Source organism: Balaenoptera physalus (assembly GCF_965194825.1).
Source record: "Balaenoptera physalus genome assembly, chromosome: X".
Lineage (NCBI taxonomy): Eukaryota > Metazoa > Chordata > Mammalia > Artiodactyla > Balaenopteridae > Balaenoptera > Balaenoptera physalus.
In genome coordinates this window covers 98,646,896-98,663,678 of record NC_138903.1, presented here as the reverse complement: position 1 = coordinate 98,663,678, position 16,783 = coordinate 98,646,896, and the positions used below count along the sequence as shown (strand labels likewise).

General features: G+C 37.7%; 1 protein-coding gene across 2 annotated transcripts in view; it reads left to right on the top strand.

Moving 5' to 3' along the window:
- Nucleotides 1-16,783, top strand: part of DCX (doublecortin) — a 364,207-nt gene that overhangs the window by 100,183 nt on the left and 247,241 nt on the right. For both annotated transcript variants that reach the window (XM_082447684.1, XM_082447683.1), the window contains exon 3: nucleotides 4,996-5,066. The gene's annotated coding sequence lies outside the window, so the exon portion shown is untranslated. The remainder of the gene's footprint in view (nucleotides 1-4,995; nucleotides 5,067-16,783) is intronic.

Genomic DNA, 16,783 nt, shown 5'->3' with positions numbered 1-16,783 from the left:
AGTTGTTTTGTTTGTTTTTTTATACTGCATGTTGGAAGATTTTTAATCACAGTTTCAATTTCAGTGCTTCTGATTTGTCTGTTTATATTTTCTATTTCTTTCTGGTTCAGTCTCCAAAGGTTGTGCTTTTCTAAGAATTTGTCCATTTCTTCCAGGTTGTCCATTTTATTGGCATAGGGTTGCTTGTAGTAATCTCTCATGATCCTTTGTATTTCTGCAGTGTCAGTTGTTACTTCTCCTTTTTCTTTTCTAATTCTATTCATTTGAGTCTTCTCCCTTTTTTTCTTGATGAGTCTGGCTAATGGTTTATCAATTTTGTTCACCTTCTCAAAGAACCAGCTTTTAGTTTTATTGATCTTTACTATTGTTTCCTTCATTTCTTTTTCATTTATTTCTGATCTAATCTTTATGATTTCTTTCCTTCTGCCAACTTTGGGGTTTTTTGGTTCTTCTTTCTCTAATTGCTTTAGGTGTAAGGTTAGGTTGTTTATTTGAGATGTTTCTTGTTTTGTGAGGTAGGATTGTATTGCTATAAACTTCCCTCTTAGACCTGCTTTTGCTGAATCCCATAGGTTTTGGGTCATCGTGTTTTCATTGTCATTTGGTTGTAGGTACTTTTTATTTCCACTTTGATTTCTTCAGTGATATCTTGGTTATTTAGTAGCTCATTGTTTACCCTCTCTGTGTTTGTATTTTTTACAGTTTTTTCCTGTAACTGATATCTAGTCTCATAGCATTGTGTTCGGAAAAGATACTTGATACGATTTCAGTTTTCTTAAATTTACCAAGGCTTGATTTGTGACCCAAGATATGATCTATCCTGGAGAATTTTCCACGTGCACTTGAGAAGAAAGTGTATTCTGTTGTTTTTGGATGGAATGTCCTATAAATATCAATTAAATTCATCTTGTTTATTGCATCATTTAAAGCTTGTGTTTCCTTATTTATTTTCATTTTGGATGATATGTCCATTGGTGAAAATAGGGTGTTAAAGTCCCCTACTATGATTGTGTTCCTGTCGATTTCCCCTTTTTTGGCTGTTAGCATTTGCCTTATGTATTGAGGTGCTCCTATGTTGGGTGCATAAATATTTACAATTGTTATATCTTCTTCTTGGATTGATCCCTTGATCATTATGTAGTGTCCTTCTTTGTCTCTTGTAATAGTCTTTATGTTAAAGTCTATTTTGTCTGATATGAGAATTGCTATGCCAGCTTTCTTTTGATTTCCATTTGCATGGAATATCTTTTTCCATCCCCTCACTTTCAGTCTGTATGTGTCCCTAGTTCTGAAGTAGGTCTCTTGGAGATAGCATATATACGTGTCTTGTTTCTGTATCCATTCAGCCAGTCTATGTCTTTTGGTTGGAGCATTTAATCCATTTACATTTAAGGTAGTTATCGATATGTATGTTCCTATTATCATTTTCTTAATTGTTTTTGGTTTGTTATTGTAGGTGTTTTCCTTCTCTTGTGTTTCCTGCCTAGAGAAGTTCCTTTAGCATTTGTTGTAAAGCTTGTTTGGTGGTACTGAATTCTCTTAGCTTTTGCTTGTCTGTAAAGGTGTTAATTTCTCTGTCAAATCTGAATGAGATCCTTGCTGGGTAGAGTAATCTTGGTTGTAAGTTTTTCCCTTTCATCACTTTAAAAGTCCTGCCACTCCCTTCTGGCTTGCAGAGTTTCTGCTGAAAGATCAGCTGTTAACCTTATGGGGATTCCCTTTTATGTTATTTGTTGTTTTGCCCTTGCTGCTTTTAATATTTTTTCTTTGTATTTAATTTTTGATAGTTTGATTAATGTGTGTCTTGGCGTGTTTCTCCTTGGGTTTATCCTGTATGGGACTCTCTGTGCTTCCTGGACTTGATTGACTATTTTGTTTCCCATATTAGGACAGTTTTCAACTATAATCTCTTCAAATATTTTCTCAGTCCCTTTCTTTTCCTCTTCTTCTTCTGGGACCCCTATAATTCAAATGTTGGTGCATTTAATGTTGTCCCAGATGTCTCAGAGACTGTCCTCAATTCTTTTCATTCTTTTTTCTTTATTCTGCTCTGCGGTAGCTATTTCCACTATTTTATCTTCCAGGTCACTTATCCGTTCTTCTGCCTCAGTTATTCTGCTATTGATTCCTTCTAGAGAATTTTTAATTTCATTTATTGTGTTTTTCATCATTGTTTGTTTGCTCTTTAGTTCTTCTATGTCCTTGTTAAACGTTTCTTGTATTTTCTCCATTCTATTTCCAAGATTTTGGATCATCTTTACTACCATTACTCTGAATTCTTTTTCAGATAGACTGCCTATTTCCTCTTCATTTGTTTGGTCTGGTGGGTTTTTACCTTGCTCCTTCATGTGCTGTGTATTTCTCTGTCTTGTCATTTTGGTTAACTTACTGTGTTTGGGGTCTCCTTTTCACATGCTGCAGGTTCGTAGTTCCCGTTGTTTTTGGTGTCTGCCCCCAGTGGCTAAGGTTGGTTCAGTGGGTTGTGTTGGCTTCCTGGTGGAGGGGACTTGTGCCTGTGTTCGGGTGGATGAGGCTGGATCTTGTCTTACTGGTGGGCAGGACCGCGTCCGGTGGTGTGCTTTGGGGTGTCTGTGAGCTTATTATGATTTTAGGCAGCCTCTCTGCTAATGGGTGGGGTTGTGTTCTTGTCTTGCTAGTTGTTTGACATAGAGTGTCCAGCACTGTAGCTTGCTGGTTGTTGAGTGGAGCTGGGTCTTAGCGTTGAGATGGAGATCTCTGGGAGAGCTTTCGCCATTTGATATTACGTGGAGCCGGGACGTCTCTGGTGGACCAACGTCCTGTACTCGGCTCTCCCACCGCAGAGGCACAGGCCTGACACCCGGCTGTAGCACCAAGACCCTGTCAGCCACACGGCAGGTTTGTTTTGCCCAATGTGCAGCAAGCCAAAATGGTGAGAGCCCATGTTTGCAGCAAAGTGAGGAGACGGGAGACCAGGTCTCAAATCTGCTCCAAGAAGGCAAGGGGCTTGGGTGTTTATGGGATAAAGAATAAAGAAGCAGGGCTGTCTGAGGCACGGGGAACGGGGAAAGGTGGTTAGAAACAGCTGCCATTGGTTTTGTTTTATGTCAGTATTTTCTTTGTTTATGGATCTGATAACTTCTCCTATTCTGAGAACGTTACTTATAGTTATTTTAAAATATTTTTTCATTTTCTATTATTTATTGTTTCTTCCAATTGTAGTTTTTCTGTTTATTAATTTTGGTTTCCTACATGATAACTGTTGTTTAAATATTAATTGGTGTTTCTTGCTTGTGTGCTTATCTTTGTTTTTGAGATTCCTTACTAGCCTCTCTATAGATGTTGTTTTTGTAAAGTAAAACCTGCCTCTGATATTGTGGGGAAGAATCATAACATGCTCTAGATGGAGTGGGCCAGTAGTTTATCTTTTAGGTGTAGTAGCTAACTACTATTTACACTTATTCTGAGCAAAAGACAGCAGCAAAATTTGTACGCAGACTAAAGCATTATATAGGAACTGATCCCCAGAGGCACAGTTATCCAAAATGCTCTGAATACAGCTCTTCATTAATTATGCTAAAATTCCCTAAGGCTCCTTCTTGATCTTTATATCACTGATGCTGGTCTTGAAGATCTCTAAACCACTCTTGTTAACCCTGTGGTCTTCACATATATTTTGGACTGTGGTGTATTCTAGTTTTGGTTTTCTGACTATACTGGGCATGATTCTCAATCTAAAAACTCATGTGTGCTGCAACTATCACATTCTTTACTTCCTGTATATCAACTACCTACTTCTCTGAACTCTATATCCCTTGGTAATTATGGTGTGAATGTGTGTGTGTGTGTGTGTGTGTGTGTGTGTGTGAGAGAGAGAGAGAGAGAGAGAGAGAGAGAGAGAGAGGGAGGGAGGAGGGGAGAGAAGAGTATCATGATTATGATTCTGAGTCCCAGATCTGGTCATAACATCTTATCAGTGTCAACACATAAGAGCTGCAAGGGTCACTATATATAATCAGAATCAATATTAGGGTTTCCTAATTTACTTATTTGTAAAACCTATAGCCAGAGGAGCATGTAGGATCAACATAAGAAGGTTGCCCTAGTCACATATGTGTAAAACCTATACCAGAATGTTGGGAATAACAGAGCTAATTGTGCCCTCAATCAGCATACCTAAGACAAATATGTTAAGGTTTTCTAAGTATAAGAACCCTGAAGGTGCATAGCTTGATGACACTTGTTCCCACTGAAGGACTGTATGAGGGCCCTCCATTCTTCTAAGGCTTGAATATTGTCTGTGGCTGGATACTTGCTGCTGAAAACTGAGAGCTCTACCAGGCTGCCTGCATTAAATTGAAATCAGATCTCATGCCAGGCTGAAAATAATAACGCATTATAACAGTAATTATATCCAGCCAAATAAATATCCAAGTCAAATAAATAAATTATAAATTACAATTACCCTTTTAAAAAATTGTGCTGTTTATTAAAGCTTGTACTTCCTCTATAATAATTCATTTTTCACATTTTTCATATTTTGTTTTTAAAGACCATGTGCACTAACAAACTAACCAAATAATAATATAAAAGTTATCTTCTTTTTTAGAGTGAAATACTGTAGCTGGTTCATAGTTTTTCAAAGCTCTTCCGATATTAAAATGATTCTATTACTGTTTAAAATGGTTCTGTTATTGGTTAAAGTTGTTAATCAGTTAAACCAGAAAAATGGCTCCGTTCCCCATTTCTTCGTTCTTTTCTTAGGGTACCTTTCTGTTACACTGCATTCTGATGATTGATATCCTTATCTCTCCCTGTCCTACTAGGCTATGAGCTCCTTTAGGAGATGGGTCCACTCTCACTGTTTTTGTATCCTTAGGGCCTAGCTCACTGCCTGAAGCATTATAGCCATTCATTAGGTACCCGGTGAATAATTGAATGAATAAATGATTAATTGCCAGCTCTATCTCAGTCAGTGAAAACTTACAAACTTATCAGTTATTTTTTCTTTTTCAGGAATAGCAACATTGATACTTCCTGATTCGTAAGAACTCTTCCAGTCATACAAAAGTCATAGCAACATAAAGGTAGGCAATTTTTTTGCAGAAAACAGTCAGTTGAGATATACACAAGACTGCCTAAATGCCTTAAAATTACAACTAGGAAATATTAGTCCTCTAAATATCTAAAAGTAGAAGTTCCCTTTCTTTCCTCCTTTTTCAAAATACATACCTCATCTCATGCAAAGTGTTAAGCTGTTAAAGTTTCTAAATGAACAAGCTGAGAGAGAGAGCTCATAGTACAGGTATGATAAGAAACGCTGCATCCCACTGGTATTCTAATTTTAGCCTGTGGTGATTTCGTTTGGGGCTAGACTGCCTGGTTCTTTTTAATATGATCAGTGACAAGCTGTGGTCCATGCCCTAAATGTGTTTACAATCTAGTCAACTGGGGAGAATTCCTTTATTCAGTATTTCGTGAGTACCTGCTGCGTGCTAGGCTCTGTTCTAGGGCCTAGGCATATAGTAGTGAACAGAAATAGCCAAAAAGTCTCTGCCTCACAGAGCTCTCATACCTGGCTACATCTCATGCCTTGCCTCCTTCACTTAACTCACATTAAATTTTTTTCCACCTTTCTAGCCAGCCTACTTACAAGTAGGGCCCTGAATATTAATTCCTTTGGTGATTAAGAATTAGTAATAGAGTTTCCCTTTTGAGACAAGACCCCCTTTTCCCTTGATGATAAGAACATAAAATTGGATAAGTTGTCAAATAAATACTGAGTATTTGTTTTAGGAACCTTTTCTTTCTCCACTATCCCTTCTCTCCTAAGAAATAAGGCCCATCTGTAATCCACACAGATGGTGAACTCTGTCATTGCTCTGGTGTGATAGACTGACAACTGTAACCTTGGAATCATTTCATGAAGATTGGTGACATGGAGCTTCTGATTGTTCTTGTGGCTGCTCTCCTAACTTCAGGGGAATGAGTATAAATGAAGATGAGTAAGGAATACATCTTCACTATCCCTACCAGTGCAACATACTAAATTAGAGCTAAAAAAATTGGAATATGTGGAAGATGTAGTACAGGTACTGCAAGTTGGTTAGTATGTCAGGTAAAACACACACACACACACACACACAACTATCTTTTATGGTCAAAGTGAGACTATGACCCTGTTGTCACTAATTATAAAGAACTGAGGATTTTTCTTATTTCCAATATTTTATTACTAAAATGTTCAAACATACAGAAAAAGTGAAAGAATTTTACAGTGAACACCCATATTCTCACCATCTATATTCTATAATTAACATTTTATTTAACTTTCTTTATCACACATTCCTCTATCTATCCATCCCTCTATCCATCCATCAATCTAGAACTGAGGATTTAAAGTACTTTGCCCAGGTTTACTCAAGGAATCAGGTGCACAAATAGACCTCCTGATTGCTAGACCCTTGCCCTATGCTTTGCCTTGAATTTAATCTCTTTCATTTGTCAAATTGAATTTAGTTTTCAAATACTGATAGCTTTGTAAAGACTAATCTTTTATATTAAGCTCTTGCCTAATTAAAGGGGATTAACTTGGGTAGAAGACTTCTGATGATTTATTTATTTAAACATTCTTGTAATTGCTAGTATGTGTTCAGAAACTCAGATAAAACATGAATTTCATTCATCTTAATAATAAGATATGCTTATAATAATAATTCTATTAAATGTCATTTCTAATCCCTGAATTCTCTTGATTTAAACCAGGGAGATTCTATTGCTGCCAGCATCTTTTTGTGGACTGTACATGGTAAATTAATTATAAGATTTAAAACATGATTATCTCTATTCATATTTGACCTGATCTTTGTCCTTTTCACCCTTTCAATTTTCTTTTGTACAGTCAGTTCTTATTCACCTCAGTGATATCATTGAGTGTGAGGCATAACAGAAAGGATTAAACATGGAAAACTTTTTAAAAGATTATCAACTTCACATCCTAAAACATACTTATTATTTTTAACACATGAAATTTAAAATTTATGTGTAAAAGTAGTCAAGGAAATTGTATGGGCTTAGAGCCTCTCTTGCTCCCTTAAATAATTAGCATGGCTTAAAAAAAGCAAAATAAATGAGCAAATGGATTGAGTCAAAGACTTTTCCCAGGAGAATTTAAACCTTTAATTGTGGAGTATTTTGTTTTGTTTCCTGTTGTAGTGAAACCATAATATCTCTCTAGTAGAGCTAAGTGTTCAATTGCATCAGAAAAATAATAAAAAGCCATCTCAGTAAAAATGTCTCAGAACTTCCCAAGTGTCTCAGAACTTCTTGAGAGCAAGAACGGCATCTTGTTCACTATTGTATACCCAGCACCTAGCACATACAGGATATAGTGGGTACTTAGTAAATATTGCTTGAATGTTTTTAAATAAACAGAAAAATTCGATTCCTTCATATTCATGATTTTGCATGTGGTGCAAATTCATCCACAATGACTCTGTAGCTCTAGATAAGGAGTCTGGAAACTATGGCCCATGGGTTAAATCTGGCCCACCACTTGTTTCTGTAAATAAAGTTTTATTGTAACACAAGTGTCAACTTTAAAAAAATGCACAATGTGAGAGTTGCGAGTTAAGTTTTATTTGGGGCAAAATGAGGACTGCAGCCCTGAAGAAAGCATTTCAGATAGCTCCGAGAAACTGCTCCAAAGAGGTAGGGGGGAAGGTCAATATATATGTGATTTTGGTGAAGGAGGAATACATGCAATCAAGCACATATTTTGCAGAAGGTCTTGTGAGGGTTACTGCTAGTCACGAGGAACAGACATCACCATGAAGAAATTTAGTACTTTTCTAGATATGAGGAGATGCAAGAATTCGGCTCATAAAATCAGCTCCTGAAAATATCTATCTGAAGACCTGTTCTGCCATATTTTCTCAGAGTACCGAGTGCCTCATACCTGATCTCCACCCTGAATTGCTTTCAGGGGATGTTGAAGGTCAGCAGCTGCAGCGGCACCTGATTTAATCCTTGTAGAGGTAGATGGCAAGTGCCAATTTGTAGTTGACTCACGCATGCTCAGTTTTCTACATGTTACCTATGGCTGCTTTCATACTACAACAGCAGAGTTTGTTGTGAAAGAGACTATATGGCCTGTGAATCCTAAGATACTTACTGTCTGTCCCTTTACAGAAAGTGTTTTCCAAATCTGCTCTAGGGGGTATGTTTAGGCAAAACTAAAGGGAGGCATTAGGGAAATGCAAATCAAAACTACAGTGAGTTACCACTTCACATCTTCCAGTATGCCTATAATTTATCTTTTAATGAAAATAACAAGTTTTGGCAAGAATGTGGAGCAATTGGAACCCTAGTACATTGCTGGTGGGAATGTAAAGTGGCACAAGTGCTATGGAAAACAGTTTGGTCATGGTGCCACTAAAAGCTACACATAAAATTACCATGTAACCCAGCAATTTCACTCCTAGATATATACCCAAAGGAATTGAAAGCAGGGACTCAAACAGGTATTTGTATGCCAATGTTCATTGCAGCATTATTTACAATAGCCAAAAGGTTTAAACAACCCAAGCGTCCATCAACAGATGAATGAATAAACAAAATATGGTATATCCATACAGTGGAGCATTATTCAGTCATAAAAAGAAACAAAGTTCTGATATACTCTACAACATGGATGAACCTTGGAAGCATTATGCTAAGTGAAAGAAGTCAGACATGAAAGGACAAATGTTGGAATTCCCTGGTGGTTCAGTGGATAAGACTTCGCCTTCCAATGCAGGGGTTGTGGGTTTGATCCCTGGTCAGGGAGCTAAGATCCCACATGCCTCATGGCCAAAAAAACCAAAACATAAAACAGAAGCAATATTGTAACAAATTCAATAAAGACTTTTAAAAAATGATCCACATCAAAAGAATCTTAAAAAAAAAGGACAAATGTTGTATGCTTCCACTTACATGAAATATCTAGATTAGGCAAATTCATAGAAACAAAGTAGATTAAAGGTAATAGTGACTGGAGGAAGGAAGAATGGGGGGTTATTGCTTAATGGTTATAGAGTTTCTTTTGGGGGTGATTAAAAAGTTTGGGAAATAGTGGTGGTTGGATAACATGTGAATGTAATTAATGACATTAAATTGTACAATTAAAATAGTTAAAATGGCAAATTTTATTATATATATATATTTTACCACGATTTAAAAAAACTTAGTGTAATATACCAATAAACACTGAATTGTATGTTTTCAATGAGTGAATTGTATGATATGTGAATTATATCTCAATAAGGCTGTTAAGAAAAAAAACTAAAGCATGGGGGAATAATGAGCGTTTGAGCTCTTAGAAACTCAGGTAAGTCTCAGAGTACTCAAATCACGTGATTTACAATATTAAGTCAATTCAACATTTATAGTAAGAAACTAGAGCAGAGAGATGCAGTATGTTAATACACTTAGGATAGGATGCCAGCAGGCTAAACCACACCTGGGTTATGCAACCTTCATGTGTCCTGTTTCTCTTGTCCACATTAACTTTCCCCACTGATGGTGTGGTTAGGAGGACCAGAGATGAAGTTTGAGCAAAGGGGCTTTGTGGATGAAAGAAGCCTGAAGCCAGTTATACGCACATACTTTATTGGAGTGTTGTAGGGGCCAGTGTGCCTGTCCACAGCCGAAGCTTGCAATAGCCCAGTGAGCAGCTAGGGATTTTTATTTTGCATTTCCTGGCCAGAGGATACATGGGCCCAGAATACGTGACACTCATGGGTGGCTGATTTAGGTCCTCATGAATACTGAGTGCCTCATATATTTACTGTACCGTGAATATTTGGTGCCTCAGGGGTCTGATGTATATTTGGTGTATCGTGAATATTAGGTGCCTCCTGTGCCTCATGAATATTTAGTGCCTACTTGGTTCTTCTATCCCTTCTGATTTATGTTCTGCACACATATATCTAGTTTATGTCAAAAATGTCTCATGGGTTACTAATCTACTTGTCTCTGCTTAACATATGTATGAATTTCATCTCTCCCACTTATTTTCTTGTTTCCTATGACAAAGTTCAATATTCTCAGTCAATACAACAAATACGTATTACAATTAATTTGCAACATCCCCATTTTACAAATGAGGAAATTGCAGAGAGGAGCTAAGCAACTTGTAGGACTTGCCAAGGTCACAGGTGGAGTCAGGATTCAAATTCTGGCAGCTTGACTCCAGAGCTCATGCTTTTAACTGCTATGCTCTACTGCCTCTGAGGATCAGCGTGAGGAAAGGGACTATAAGAGTATAAGGTGGGTATCATAAGAGAAGTTCTAAGTGCTACAGAAGCTCATTGGGGCTTTATAGGAAGACTTTATGGAAGTATCATCTGAGATAACCTAGGAAGAATAAAAGGATAATTACAAGCAGGAATCAGAGCAGAAGTGTTAGGTTATTTATCATTTAAAACACTTTAGCGTAGAAAATGTGACACTGTGCATCTGTGTTAGTTGAAGTTACAACCCAGTTTTGACTAGTATTCTACTTGTCAAACCCAAGTTTGTGTGGCTGATGCACAGTGAAGCCAAACCAAAATGTTGGAGTTTGGAGCAGACAAAGGTTAATTGCAAGGGCCATGCAAGGGGAACGGGCAGCTTGTGCTCAAAAGACTCCAACTCCCTGATGGTTTTCAGGGAAGAGTTTTTATTGGCAAAATTTGGGGGGAGGATGTGACCTTCCTCTAATTGGTTGGTGGTGGGGTAACAGGGTGGTGTTCCAAGAATCTCAATCATCAGCCTTCTAGTTCCAGCCAGTCTGGGGTCCTCGTGCTTGTGCTCAGCCTGAAGTTACCATCTTCCACCTGGGGGTGGGGTGGTTAGTTCCTGTAGAAGAACTCAGAGATGTGTACCAGACTGTTATGTATATTCCTTGAGGAGGAACCAGGATCCTGCTCCGTTGCTGCAGTATTGTTTCTTGACTGTCTTTCCTTTGTTTCTGCATTCCCTTGCTCCTCTATTTACTAACCGTTTGAATCTGCCCTTTGGAACTCAGGGAAGGTCTAGAAGGCTGAAAGCATTTTTCCTACAAACGAGAAATGGAGGGTGTGGAAAGACTTGTACCCTGGAGGGCTCCACAGGGTCCTGCTTGGTTTCATACTTAGGAGTTCACATTCCAGAGAGCCAACTATTATTTAAATTAGAAGGCATCTACCCATAAAGTGGCTACTACAAGTGCTTTATTTATAGCTACACTATCTATAGCAATATCATGTGCTTTATTAGTTCACATTGGGAACATTGGAAGCCAGTTTTTATTGGTGAAATTTCTGGCTTGTTAATTAGCATGATGAACATTAGAAATGAGTTCTCATTGTTGAAATTGAAGGTATTCAAAATATGTGATTGGCTAAAATATTTTGAATACACACCTTATTCTTATATGAGTAGGGCAAAAAAAATCTAGAGAAACCTGTCTTTACCAGGAATACCAGGACTCAAAACTAAATGGGATCCAGTGTCCAGCCTTTGGTTTGGAGAATTTCTAGTTACCTAATGCAGACTATAGGCTAACAGAATTCTGCCTCTGGAATGTAATCACATCTTGTATTTTTAGTAGATTTTATTGGTTGAGAAAACATTTATGTTTATATGGATTCCAAAATCACTTACAGTAACCTCATAGGGCCCCAGGGTTCCATAGTCTGCAGGTTGAAAATCACTGTTGTATATATGGGGAGAAGGCAGGTTTTACATCACTGGAGCTTCATTTTAGGAAGATTAATCTGACTTTGGAATGTGGGATGAATTGAATAAGGGAAAGAATACTCCAGAGGAAAAGTAGTAAAAGCGTGGTATTTGTGAGAATGGAGTAGAGAGGTTGGATTGGAGAGGCATGGTAGAGGAAGAATATGCGTGGCTCAACAACTAAATAAATGTAGGGAGCAAAGGGAGGAGGAATGGTATTTATAACAATCATGTATTTAGAGCTTGTTATGTGCCAGGCATATTCTGAGTAGTTTGTATATATTAAATCATTTATTCCTCACAGAAACCTTACGAGTTAGATATTCTACAGGTGAAGAAAGTGAAGTACCGAGAGTATAAGCACCCTGCCGAAGGTCAGAGAGTTGAGATTTAAACCCAGGCAATCTGGCCACAAAATCCTAACTGTTCAACCATGTTGCTTCAAAGAATTAAATATAAGCCCAAAGTTGTGAGCCCGTATGTTTAAGAGAAAACATATATGTGCATGTGTATTGGTCAGACATTCTACTTCGTTTCTCTATTTACTTTCAGTTTTATTGAGATATAATTGACCTACAGCACTGTGTAAGTTTAAGGTATACATCACAATGACTTGACATACATGTATTGTTAAATGATCACCACGATAAGTTTAGTTAACATCCATCACCTCATACAGTTACAGAAATTTTTTTCCCTTTTGATGAGAACAGTTAAGGCTTACTCTCTTAACAACTTTCAAATGTACCACACAGCAGTGTTAACTATAGTCATCATGTTGTACATTACATTCCCATTACTTGTTTATCTTATAATTGGAAGTTTGTACCTTTTGACCACCTTCACCCAAATACCCCACCCCTACCTCTGGTAACCACAAATCTGATGTCTTTTTTTTTTTTTAATAAATGTTTTTTGTTTTTTAAATTTTACACTTTATTTATTTATTTATTTTTGGCTGTGTTGGGTCTTCGTCTCTGTGCATGGGCTTTCTCCAGTTGTGGCGAGTGGGGGCCACTCTTCATCGCGGTGCGCGGGTCTCTCACCGCCACAGCCTCTCTTGTTGCGGAGCACAGGCTCCAGACGCGCAGGCTCAGTAGTTGTGGCTCACGGGCCCAGTCGCTCCACGGCATGCAGGATCTTCCCAGACCAGGGCTCGAACCCGTGTCCCCTTCACTGGCAGGCAGACTCCCAACCACGGCGCCACCAGGGAAGCCCAAATCTGATGTCTTATATGAGTTTGGTTTTTTGTTGTTGTTGTTTTAGATTCCACATATAAGTGAGATCATGCAGTATTTTTCTTTATCTGACTTATTTCACTTAGCATAATTAATGCCCTTAAGGTCCATCCATGTTGTCATGAATGGGAAAATTTCCTTCTTTTTAATGACTGGGTTGTTTTCCATTGTATGTATATATATATATATATATATATATATATATATATATATATATATATATATATAGACACACCACACTTTCTTTATCATTTCAGGTCAGACATTCTGGTATAGTATAACTAAAAACTCTGGAATTCAAAAGTGCTAAGAGTGGGCAATACTTTTAAGTTTCTATGAATTCATACAAAGCATACCTTAAATGAACCATTCTAGGGCAAGCTGTGACAACACTCAGGGAATGATAGAATGTTGAAGGAAACCACAATCTACCACTCCAAAATACGTCTCTTTGACATAAAAATTATTTTGAGCTTAAGGCAATTAAGAAGCAGCAAACTCTAAAAAAGCTCCCCCTTTTCTGCCTAAAGGCAGGAAATAAATTCTCCTTTTACTGAAGACAGACTCTAATCTGCCCAGAGATGGCACCAGGGAAATCTGTATAAACAAACCTTGTTAAACTAACCCTTATCTTCCTAGTTACTGCTTCACCATTAACTACCCTCTCCCAAACCCCTTTGTCTTGTCAATTCTTCACAAATTTATTGTTTGTCTAAAAGGTATAAAGCCTTTCTGCTCTGGTCACTTCTTCAGGTTTTCATTCTCTTCATTAAATGTAAAAATTTAATAAAACTTGTATACTTTTCTTCTGTTAATTTGTCTTTGTCAGTTTAATTTTCAGACCCAACCAGAGACCCTAAGAGAGTTGAGGAAAACTTTTTCTTCCCCTGCAATGTCATCACATGCAAAAGCCACTCAGCTAAGAAATGAAGGAAAACATAGCCCTGATGTTCCTGTAGCCTCATTGGCCCCCTTTTATATATTTTATCACAATGTATCTTAATTGTGTTGGCTTTTTCTCTGATTTATCCTCTTTCCCCTCAACTAGATTGTGAGTTTCTTTTTTTTTTTTTTTTTGTTTGTTTTTTTTTTTAATTAATTAATTTATTTATTTTTTTGGCTGTGTTGGGTCTTCGTTTCTGTGCGAGGGCTTTCTCCAGTTGCGGCAAGCGGGGGCCACTCTTCATCGCGGTGCGCGGGCCTCTCACTATCGCGGCCTCTCTTGTTGCGGAGCACAGGCTCCAGATGCGCAGGCTCAGTAGTTGTGGCTCACGGGCCCAGTTGCTCCGCGGCATGTGGGACCCTCCCAGACCAGGGCTCGAACCCGTGTCCCCTGCACTGGCAGGCAGATTCTCAACCACTGCGCCACCAGGGAAGCCCGATTGTGAGTTTCTTGAGGGCAAGGATCTTGTCTTACTCATTTCTTACCTCGCAACACACATACATCTCATGATGCTCAGGGCTGCTCAGATGCTTTTTGAACTGAAAAGTACTTGAATGAAGAGAAATTATCTAAACTAATACATCAAGGCCCATTTCTCCTAGGCTAAACTTCTGCTACTATTTGAAAGGGCTTATTTACCATATACTCATATGATAATGATGGCACTAAAATTAGGAATATTATCTTTGCAACCCTGATTATTTTCTAACTATAGTGATAGATTAATAAAACAAAAGAGTTTAATTCTTATCAAATCAGTGCTTTCTCCTTCATGTACAGATATTTAAATAATTAGGTCAACCATAGTTGCATAACTCCAGGAAGCAGCCTTCAAATGGACCAAGATATGGCAATTATTTTTTTGGCTTTTCTGATAGGGTCTGTATTGCAACTAATCAACTCTGCCATTGTAGTGGGGAGAGCAGCCGCACGTAGTATGTAAACGAATAAGCATGGCAGTGTTCCAGTAAAACTTGATTTACAAAAACAGGCTGCAGTCTAGATTTGGGCCTTAGGCTATCGTTTTCCAAATCCTGACACAGAATACAGTGTGAATGGTACCTCTTGGAGTTGTGCTATGTGGTAGCCATGTAGACAATTCATATAGACTAAATAAACTCAGGAACTTTTCCTCTTTCTAGAAAAAACCTGAGAGACTATCTACTTCCTACTCATTTTACAGATGAGAAAACTTAGACTCTGAGAAGTTGAGAAAGAGAGATATGCTTAAAGTAATTTAGCTTGCTTGTGTCAAAGCTAGCTATGAAACCCAGGTATGCCGACTCTAGTCCAACGCTCTTTCCATTATATCAGTTCCTCAAGGATGAATATTAAATTTCTCATATAGGTATAGTTTAAAATACACCTTATTATATTCTAATTCTTTGCAAATTGATATGTCTATGTTATAGACAAATAGTTACTCATATCACAGAGCAATTACTATAAAACACTAAAGTAAAAATATATATAGTTGGGAGGAATCCCTTATCCTGATGTTAAGTCTTACAATATATTGGCAATAATCAAGATAGTATGGTACTGGCGAGGGATAGACACATAGATCAATAGAACAGAATAGAAACCCAGAAATAGATCCACACAAGTATACCCAATAAATTTTTGACAAAAGAGCAAAATCAATTCAATGGAGAAATGATAGCCTTTTTAGCAAATGGTGCTGAAGCAATTGGACATCTAAAGGCAAAAAAACTTATCCTTCACCTAAATTTCATATCATATACAAAAATTAAGTCAAAATGGATTACAGATTTAAATATAAAACTATAAAACTTTTTTTTGGGGGGGCTGCCTTGGGTCTTCATTGCTGTGCACGGGCTTTCTCTAGTTGCGGTGAGCAGGGCTACTCTTCCTTGTGGTGCGCGGGCTTCTCATTGAGGTGGCTTCTCTTGTTGCGGAGCATGGGCTCTAGTCACGTGGGCTTCAGTAGTTGCAGCACTCGGGCTCAGTAGTTGTGGCTCGCAGGCTTAGTTGTTTCACGGCATGTGGTATCTTCCCGGACCAGGGATTGAACCTGTGTCCCCTGCATTGGCAGGCGGATTCTTAACCACTGCACCACCAGGGAAGTCCCTATAAAACTTTAAAAAAATTACATGGTAGAAAATCTTTGGGAACTAGCACTAGACAGTCCTTAGACTTGACATCAAAAGCATGATCCATAAAAGGAAAAAAACTGACATATTGGCTCATCAAAATTAAAATCTTTTGCTCCATGAAAGACTGTTAAAAGCAATGAAAAGAAAAACTACAGAGTGGAAGAAAATACTTGCAAACCACATATCTGACAAAGCACTAGTGTCTAGAATATATAAAGAACTTTCAAAACTCAACCGTTAAAAAATGGGCAAAATTCATGAAGAGACATTTCACAGAAGAAGATATACATATGGCAAGTAAGCACATGAAAACACGTTTAACATTCACCATCAGAGAAATGCAAATTAGAACTGCAATGAGATATCACTACATCCCTATCAGAATGGCTAAATGAAAAATATATTGATAATACCGAATGCTGGTGAGGATGCAGAGATATTGGACCTTATGTCAGTGGGAAGGTAAAATGGTACAGCCATTATGGAAAACAGTTTGGCAGTTTCTTACAAAGCCAAGCATATAATGTACAACCGGGTCATTTATCCCAGAGAAATAAAGACTTATGTTCATACAAAAACCTTTACATTAATGCTGATAACAGTTTTATTCATAATAGCCAAGAACCCAGAACAGCCTAGATGTCCTTCAAAGGGTGAATAAACAAACTATGGTATATACATACCATGGAATACTACTCAGCAATAAAAAAAGAATGGACAATCAAAGCACACAATAATTTGGATGAACCTCAAGGAAATTATGCTTA